Raw genomic sequence first — 10,609 nt, forward strand, 5'->3', positions numbered from 1 at the left:
GCTTCTTAATAAAGAAGTATAAGGAAAATATAAATGTACATCATGTGGATAAAAAGGTGTTTTAGCACACACATACACTTATTATTAGTCCTGACACTATATTTACAATTTAAATATGAATTTAATTTATGCTATTTTTTCTTTTTTATGTCATATTTTGACAACAAAATTATATCAGTCACAAAGTTCTCACCATTTTAATGTTAATATGTATTTTGTTTGCATTTGCTAACAATGAACAGGAGTTCTAAAGCATTTCACCTGTAAGAAAATTTATATTAATATTGTAGTATTAAATTAAAATCTACATGCCTATTTCACAGATGTTCCTCTTCTCTGTCTTTCCCAACAGAGAACCTCAGTTCTGCTAAATGTAGTCAGAAGAGAAATTTTGGTTACAAGAAAAATTCCAAAGATACCCATTAAATAAATAGTTTAAAAGCCGAAGTACAACTAAAATGAAGACAAACAATCAGAAAAAGCGACCACTTTCTATAAATTTGGCATTGTACATCTCTTTGGTGGAGTATCTTTCATAGGCCTGAGCTTCAGTAAATGATTTGTACTGCATATAAACTAAAGCAAGCCCTAAGGACACAGAACAACTGTAAGTATAATGAAGTCTAACTATAAATCTTTACTGCCTTTACCTTGCGAACTTTAGTGTACCAATGCAGTTCTTCAAGGTTTTTTTACCTCCTTGCACATACAGATATTTCACAGAGGCCAATGAAATTTCTGCAAGGAGGGAGACTCAATATAATCACACTTCAGAACTTGCTTACAAGTTAGGATTTACAAAACTGCATACACTATATATATGCACTATGCTGTATACATACTGCATCGAGCTTCTGCTGTTCTCTTCACTATTGTTTTGTAACTAATAATAAAAAAAAAATATCTCCAAACTTTGCATATTAAGGATATGTAGAATTTCTGTTTTGTAGAGAAGAAGAAATAAAAGGGGAAGTACGCATTACAGGTATCTTGATGTCCTCGACTATGATGGCCCAGTGCCAGAATCTAAAAGATCATGCACTAGGACAAATAGAAGTTAATTACTGTGCGTAAACCTAGTTCTTTTTATGACTCATTCATTCTCAATGAGGATTTCCTTATGCCAACTCTTAAAACAGTACAGTCATTGCACTTTTGACAATTAATGCAAATTCCAGAGGTCTGCTGCCGTCAGAAATGACAACACCCATCCAGTGTTGAAACTTGAGTATTTTTTTCCAACTGCCAAAAGAGACAGTTATATTACATTTGCTGCTTTGTCCTGTGGTCTCTATTCATAAGAGTACTTTGTCTGTTTAATGACTTTGACGCAGATGCTCTTGAGTTGAAACTGTTACAATGTACAGGCTTTCTTCAGGGTGACAGAGCATGGGGAATCTCAAGCATGTCCTGCAGAACTTTAACAAGAGCTTGGAAAGGTACTTTATAAATCTTCACCAACCCAAGTCACAGAGCAGACACATTTTGCTGCCTACTCCCTAGCACAATGTCCCATTCCCTATTTGGCCCTCCCTTAATACAATTTATGCTTTAAGGCTTGGATCCATAATACAAGGAAGACAGTCTGAATATTGCTAACTCTTTGTACAAAAGTTGTGCAACTTTTTTAGAGTCAACAAATCAAGAGCAGAAAAGAAAATTGTGCTGTCACTGTATCTGGTGGCAGCCCCACAAATTCCCTCCCTCCCATAAACAAGCCCAGGAACAACAGCATCTACAGAAACCCCATGTATCTTGTGATGGTTGAACTCTTTTTAAACAGAAACAGGTCCACAGTTGTATAGAAGAGAGAGTTCCTGATTTTGTTTTGCCAGGGCAGTATCTAATGTGGGTCTCTCAGAAGTGCTATCACACAGGCATCATTTGTCAGAGACTCTCTGCCACTCCTGATAGAGAAGATATGGCATCCATGGATAAATTTGTCTGCTTTCTCTTTGTGACACTAATGTTCTGCTACCATTCTTCTTTTTTTCTGCTTTCATGCCATTTGCGGTGAAAATATTTAATGGAAAAGAGTTTGAAGACATGGAGGAGGAATCATGAAAGTAACTGGAAATCATTTGTTACAACAATTTTTTTCATCCAAGATAATGAGCTTACATACCTTTACACATCCCATTACTTTATTCCTGTCCTGAAGTTATTCTTATGTGCTTCAAAGACTGTAACTTACATAACTTCCATGTGGCATTTTGTCTAGCACTGATGAATGATCACAGACAATGAATTTATGAGATCTCATGTTCGTAAGATTTTATGCTATTACTGTATGGTTGTAAGATATATAAGATTTCTTATTACTTTTGACAGTCTAGAGAGTCTAGAGAGCAGTCTACAATGCATCTACAGATGTGATTTGTTATTTTATTTTATATATTAATTAACTATATATGGAGACTAAGCAATCATCAAAATAATATACAAATAATTAAAGTATTTTCTGGAGAAGGTCAGACACTGTAACTCTCCCAGAAATTAAAGTGATAAAAAATTCACACACAACAATCATTGAAAGAGAGGAAGAACAAAACAAGCAAACAGTAAGAATAATGGAGATCTCTTATAGCTTAGAAAAAACACTTCACCACCAAGAAATACCCCTGTGATGCAGGGCAAGTCAGTCACCAAGAACACATTACAGACTGAGCTGCCAAGGTTGCTGTTCTATGCTTTAGAAGGCTATTCACAACCAGTTCATTTCACTCAGTGGCACAGAGCACACTCCCCACAGTTTACTGAGGGTAGTAGTCTGATGAAAAGCTTTTAACTAGATTTTCCACCCAGAAACCATACTGTGAAATCTCACTCTAATGTGCAATGTTAATGCAGCCTTCTAAGAATGTTGCAGGACAAAGATTTACAAAGACTCCCTTTTATTTTCCTCTAAAATATCTCAAATAGGGTTCATGAACATGGATGAAGATCTCTTGATCCTTCATTATGCAAAAACACCCCATCCCTCTCATTTTCTAAGCAGGAAGGATGGATGCAAAGGGAGACTAAAAGTATAGCACCATTTTTTCAGTGCAGAGCACTGAGAAAATCATAAGGAAATTGTACACTGGAATCAGGGCAAAGGGCTGAGCATGCCTGACTGCCTTGAAAAACTATATTTGAATCAGTGGGTCAAGAAACCCAAATGGGACAGAGGCCTCAGAAATATTACATTCCTACAGTTTTCGTAACAGGTATTTAAGGACATAAGAAAAAACCCCCAACACCTCTATGTCTTTCTGTGCTAGAGCTCAGTCCTTAAAAACTCAGTCTTGAAGTACAAACTCAGAGGAAAACAGGATTCCTGATTTCTGCTGTTCACACAACTGTCTGATTTTTCTGTAGCCAGTGTATATTTTGGAAGGGAACTCCCAAAAATCTTCATGCTTTGAAAGAACATGAACTACAGCCAAACTTGTCAGTTTCAGCTCTTACCACATCATGAGCAGCCATGGTATTGTCAAGCTCTGAGGATTATTTAGAGTTGAGCACTTATCTTGCTGAGGATGTATTTTATCTCTGCTGGTTCTGATTACCCAGATCTCACATGCCCTACTAAAAATAACCTTTCAGGATCATGATTTTGCTAGGACTGGAATACTGCTGGAGAAACAACATTGTCTATTTACTGCTGAGGCTAAAGAGAACACAATTCAAATGTAAAATCAGTGTTACCATACCTGTAATAGTAAAGAAAAGTAAATAAATACATTTCAAAGTGAGGAAAAAATATTTGTAGAATGAAAGAAAGCATAAATACACCAGTAAAATATGCAAGCTGGCTGAAAAGTACTAATGCTTTGTCAAAAGTTAGAATGCAATTGGCTCACTAATACACAGTGAATGGGGACAGACAGTCTGCTCCACAGGGCAGTTCAGATACTTTATGAAGAGTGTCTTGCAAGGAGTCACACCTACATACAAATAGTCTTCACACAGCCATCCTGGAATGAAAACTAGTCTTCAAGTCACAGTTGTGCAATGCATTATCTTGAGAGCAGAAACAAAGATGTTCACAAAGACTTCAAAAGACAAGCAGTTCTGCCACAGGAGGAGACAGACCCCAATCGCATGTTGTACAGGTAACACAACTTTATTTCTGCCTTGGTTGCTGAGAGACATCATCCCTCATTTCCTAATTCCAATCCTACACTAACCCTAAGTGTCTTTAATCCAGGTGGGGCTCTATTTTAAGCCTTGACTTTAACTGCTCCTTTCAGACCTAGCAGTGGCACAGCTGGCACACACTTGTGAGGCAACACCTTTGCTGAAGGCGATGCCTCCTGAGCACAGCTCACCTGCACCCATACCGGGACTTCTGACTAAGGGATGATTAATACCTATAAAAGGAGATAGGCTTCCACTCGAACGTAAGAGGGGTTTAAAGCAAACACTTAAGGGCAGTGACAATAGAAGGGTAAGCACTTGTATTTGTGCACATTAACTAACTTATTGCACAACCCTAAATAAGGGGAGATAACACTTTGCCCACTCAATGAGATGTAAAGGTGTGGGAAATTAACATTGATTCATTACTTTGAAGGGAGAGGACAAACGTTCGATATGCAAAGTGGCCTTGCATTACTTCCTTTGGCAGCATTCTTGTTCCTCTTGTACACTTTGATATGGTGTAGCTCTGATTCAGACTGATTCCAACTCAGCTTTCCCAGAAAATTCAGTGTGTTTCTATTTGTTGTATGTCTCAGTTGCCAGGCCTCTCTTTCCAGATACAGTTTGAATCCCAAGTAAGAAAAAGTGTCAAGATTGTCAGAAACAGAGGCATGAAGACTATCCCACTGCAAAAAGGACAAGTTATTTGGGTGACTGACTCATTATATGGTCATTATATTGGTTCTGGCTCTGAGGATACCAGTGTGACAGAAATGTCAGACCTACTGAGGATGAAGTCTAATTTCTCAGTCAGTTCTCCATTACTGGATATACCATTTAGAACTCTGATTTTTTCAGAATAATATGTGGTGTCTCAGGTTTTGCTTGACTACTTTCCCATCTACTTTGAAAAAGCTGAAATGCCATAATTTCACCATGAGTTGCTAGGCTTGAAAATATTCACTTCTGAGGTGACTACACATTTTCCATATGGCAGCAAGAACAAATCCATCCTGCTACCTCTGATCACAAGGTCATATGTATAGCTGTCTTTGTAAAGGTGTAAATAATAAAGGTATAGGTAATAAGGCAGGAGAAATATTTCCAGTTAGAAGGCTCAGTGTGTCCCTTACATGAGACAACAGTTTTACATTTTTGCATAAAGCTATATTTAATAATATATTTAAATAAATTTGTAAGATCAGTTCAGAAGAATGAATAATCCAGCATCCTCTTAGATGGGAAAAGATGTAGAGGGGGCTGTCAGGACAGCTTAAAAAATAGGGGTCTGAGAAAAAAAACCCTAAAATATTCAAAATAAAGGGGTTTGAAGTGAAGCCTTGTTCTGTCTTTATATCATATTTCCCTGTTTCCCTTCTCCTTCCTCCTAGACTGAGGTTTAACAACTTCATCTCAGCCATATCATTCAACTTGCTTCCTTCCTTCATCCCTGGTCTGACTATGATGCCCCCACATACAACACCACATTATCTGCAGGGAACACTGGGTTCAAGGCCACACTCAAAAACCAGTTATTTTTAGACAGAAGCTTTAATCTACCTCTCTCTGAAAGGATTCAAACAAGTTGAATATTGTACTGTTGAAGCCACCGCCGGCACTCTTCTCCCAGGCAAAGGTCAAAATGGCAGCAGATTCAACTTGAAGAAAATTTGTTCCTGCTGTGTTGGCTTTGGGAATACAGACCAGCTGCTGGGGACAGCTAGTTCATATTACTCTGAATTTGGAATATGGAAAATAGCACACAATCATGTGAAGCAAAATGGCAAATTTCAGAGTCCTTCAGAGGAGAAAAGGCTTTCTTAAGCCGAAAACACTCTTCAGCTTTAAGGAGAATAAGTCTACTTCACTGAGATACTACAACACATAAAAAATTACTTCTTAAGAGAAACTTAATATTAAAAAATGGCTTCTTCTCCCTGCCCAGCTATTATTTTCCAGATACTACCTTTAAAAATTACAGCTTCTGCTATTTTTTTCCCAAAAATATTCAATTTATAGCTTGCAAAATTAGAAACATTAGAAGAATTAGAAAGGAGATACAAGTATAGGAAATTACATTAAACCTTCACAGGATGCAAAAGAGCTGTTGTAACCACTGTAGCAAATATATGAAGTATTCAAAGACTGTGGAAGTGGGCTCATTATATGAACTCTGATAAATTACGCATATTGTAAGCTGAAGCTTCTCTCTGAGAAAAATGTGTGCCACGTTTCATGTAAGAAAAGTCAGTTTTGTAAAGAAATAAATTTCTTTGGGGTTTCTCCTACCACGTGAAAAATGATGTAGTCACATGTGGCAAACTGTTGATGTAGTATAAGGTAATTCTGCTGGTTGAAATTAGTTCAGAAAACTTTGAAGCTTTAGTTTTGTATGAAAGGCTGCAGTCAAGATCAACTATGGTCAATCCACACAATTCTAATTTTACGTTATATCAAGTATCATTAATGATGCATAAAGCTGATGTGCTCACTATATTGAGTAGCAGTTTTACAGAAATGTAGCTACGAGCCCAAGGTTATTTGAATGACAACATAATTACATCCAAAGACCTTGGATCAGGAAGAAAGGCTCACGAGTACTTCCAAAGTCATTGGCCTCGCTCTTGGCTGATTGTGCCTCAACTGGACCCAGCAGCACACTGACATGAAAATGTCTGTGCTTCCTGAGAAAGTAGGTTCAGAATTTGTCATTCTTAAGACTGCATTTAGGTGTAGGTGTAAAAAAACACAGCAGTGAGGTGTACCTGGCAAACTCAGGATATGAGTCAATATTTTCTTCCTACGTAGTAATTACATGAAAAGAGAGGAAAAAAAGAAAGGATAACAGAAAACAGCAGAAGTGTATTCCTGGGTTTTCCCCTGGTCCGTGAACACTCCTATTAATCTCCCTCATCAATTAATTAGAAGAATCAAAGAAAGGATTAGTGAGAGGTTTTGGAGTGAAAACAAGAGGGATTACAGTACATCAATCACCAGTGAGAGGACTATTTGTTGACTAATAATTACGTGTCTCCAAAGGCCATGGCTCAAAAGTTCTCACTTGTGGATGGATAGACTCATTCTGCTCAATTTCAAATCTACCTGAACAATTCTGTCTGTGGTTCATATTTTTCTGGTCACCCAAAATGCAAGCATGAAAGGGAAACAAAGCTGAAGAATAAGTATATTGCAAGTTTTAGGAACTACCAGCATTAATAATGCCATCAGATTGAAAGACACTCCAACAACAGTCGATAAAAGGTAAGGGCAACATTTCAGTGATTTTTTTTTTTAATGGGCACTGAAGGGCATTCTGTGCAATTCTAAAATATTGATATTGATATTGTATGTGTTTTCACGTGGGCATTTCTGTTGTCTTTATGTGAGCATGTCTGGTAGCGGAAATATTTAGGGCAGTGCTAGTAAACATTCCAAGATTATAGCCATTTTAGGACAAACTGGTTTTCACTTGAGCAAAATTTTATATACAACATAGTATCTCTTTCAAATCTCCTGTGACATGGGAAAAAACACCTTTGAATTAATTTCTAACTATCCGTTCATTTATCTACCTTTCCATGCCTTTTGTGGTAGTTTTTTCTAAAACACAGTACTAAGATCAGTCCACTCTCACTTTATCCTCATTTAACACCCAAGGTTAGTGGCCAGTGGGTCCTTATAAACTTTGGACACATCAACTAAACAGCAGAGACTTGCAAAAATAACAAGGTTCATGTGAAAATTCATATTCCTTGAGCAGATAGCAAATACCCTTGGTGGTTAATATTTTTTTAAAGGATGATAACAACTTCCTAGCCTTCCTCATCCCTGCCAACTGTAAAATATAAGAGCTATCCTCTCTACTGCTTAAATCACACTTATATTCAGATACCAGAATGCTATTCAGAAAACATCAGATTTGTAAGTACTTTCAGAGTGATTAAGTATTCATATATTTCACCCTCTCCCTTTAGTTTAAAATACACCCTAGAAATATTTCCTTTTTAGGTAGGATATTAGCTCTTGTGATCTAGTCTAATTGTAGTTACTTTGTAATCTTACTTCTAACACAAGGCTCCCCAGAGTTAGAAAACTTTTTTCAAAGATATTCCATGGTTTGGAGATAATGTGATTCTGGTTAAAAATGACAATATGTGATGTTTACTGCTGTTGTCCACCTCTGATAAATCCTACTAAATTCAATATAACATATATTGAATATCTAAGAATATATATATATATATACATATATATATACACACACACATATTGAATATAAATGTCTCAGTCGTGAAAATAAATACCTGTGTGTGTTGTGATGTGTGCTTCATGCTCATTGAGCTTGAGCTCCATTTGCCTTCATGTCATGGACTGTGACTTTGTATATGTACCAGCAGGGCGATTTACCATTTTACTGCTGGCTTTGGAAATTATTCTGGCACTTATGTTTGAAATAACACCAATCTGTGCATTTAAACTCACTATGGATTCCTGGAATCCTTTTTCTAAGAAGAATTAAATCTCTACATTAAGCAAGAACATTCACAGCTCTATATCAGCTGTAGTAACCACATGTATAAAGCTAATACCTGCAGAAGCTTCTCCACGGACAAAGTCTTCTTAATAAAAGAAGGAAAAATGCCTTGGTTTTAAATAAAACTCCAAATAAATAAGCATCAACAGTCTGGGAAAAACTAACTGCAACACCTAAAGAAAGAAAAATTTACCCAGAAAGAAGTCAATTTTTTCTACCTTGAGCAACACATGTAGTACAAAAATTTTCAATCTGGCAGTTGATTCCTTTTCTGGAGGAAAAAAGAAAATAAAAAGAGAAACTGCACAGCTGTTAATGTGCTGCATTTTTGTAAATTTTTACCTCCAAGTTTGGAACAAACATTTTAGTACTCACAAAGGAAAACAATGTTGCAGTATGCCACCTATTCTGAAAAGCATAACTTCACACCAGTGTTTAGAAAAGCAAAAAGCACTCTAAATATATGAATTTTTTTTCTACAAAAATAACACAAGAGAATGCAAACATTTTTAAAAGTTGCACAGCTGTTTTTAAACTTCAGTAAGTAAAATAGCAAAAGTACTTTCTGTGCTAATGCAGTACTTTTACTTGAGCTAAGTTACACCCTGATCAGTTCAGCAAACGGTATTTTTCAAAATACTTCAGGTAGTTTGGAAAACACTCTTATTCAACATCTTAGATGTCAGTTGCCTAATAACAGTAAGTGTACTACTGTAAACCTCTGCTTTACCTTTGAAATTCAAGGAATGATCCCATTCCTTTATTAAGCCAGAGGTTGTACAAGTGGTTGTACAGTGTCTGTGCAATAGATATAGGAATATCTAACGCAAGCTTTTCTTGGCCTTTTGTGGTGGATGCACAAATGTGCCACCTGATCTCATGTGTCAGCCAGTGAATTGTCCGACAGGTTGGGTCACTTCTTAGGGTCCAGACAGCAGTAATCAGGAAACCAGCAGAGATTAAATAAGATATATTTAGAGACTCCACATGGTCTTTGGTCACCTCTAGTATTAAGGGGACTTTTCTTATGACAGTCATGTACATAACAACAGCACATCAATGCAGTAAGTGTTAAGTCAGTTGAAACAGGGACACCTTGTTGCTCTTCACCTTTAAAAACCCCCTGCAGATGCCTTGCTTGCACAAGGCATAAATAAATTTAATGTCACAGAATGGGCAGATATTAGAAGCAGGATGCAGCCTAGTGAATTAATAATAATAATTTTATGAAAGATGTAGAAATCACAACAGGTATCTGCAATAGAAAGCCACAATGAGTTGCAGCTCAAAGCAGGCTTAAAACTGGAACCGAGAAATATATGTTGACTACAGCATACAGATTTTTAAAATAGGTAAATAGGCCTATCTAGCCTGTATCTATCAGCAGAAGAATTTTTAGAACACTTTTTTGTTTAGTAGTCCAGGTGCTCAACCCTAGGGTAACTCACTGTGGTAATTGCTGTTCCAGCACGTGTCAATCATTCTGCAGCTGAAGCTGGAAGAAAACCCCCGCCTTGTCTCCTACAGCCCCACCAAGAACGTGGTACTTTCCACATTTCTGCCAAAGGCAGGATCTTAAAATATTAATAGCAAGAAAAATCTACCTTGAGTACATCATTGCCTCTAAAGTGTTTTTCTCCTGCTGCAGGGTGAAAGGAGAAGTATCTGTACCAAGATTATTGTCTAGGTAGCACGAAGAGGCATGTGAAAGGGAAATGAATAAAGAAACGAAAGAAAAGCAGGAGGGATTGACTTTTGCCTTGCAGCCATACAGTTAAAACCAGATGGGACTTTCATCAGAAGTATCTTGACAAAGTGTACTGCTAAATGCAGAGTCAACTAAACAGGAAGCCTTGCTCCCTCCGCTGCTAAAGCTAGAGAATATTAGATTACTTGCAGGCGATAGATAGCTTGATCCAGAGCCTGCTGATAAGAGCTTGAAAGAACAAA

The sequence above is a fragment of the Corvus cornix genome, chromosome Z, assembly GCF_000738735.6.
Source record: "Corvus cornix cornix isolate S_Up_H32 chromosome Z, ASM73873v5, whole genome shotgun sequence".
NCBI lineage: Eukaryota > Metazoa > Chordata > Aves > Passeriformes > Corvidae > Corvus > Corvus cornix.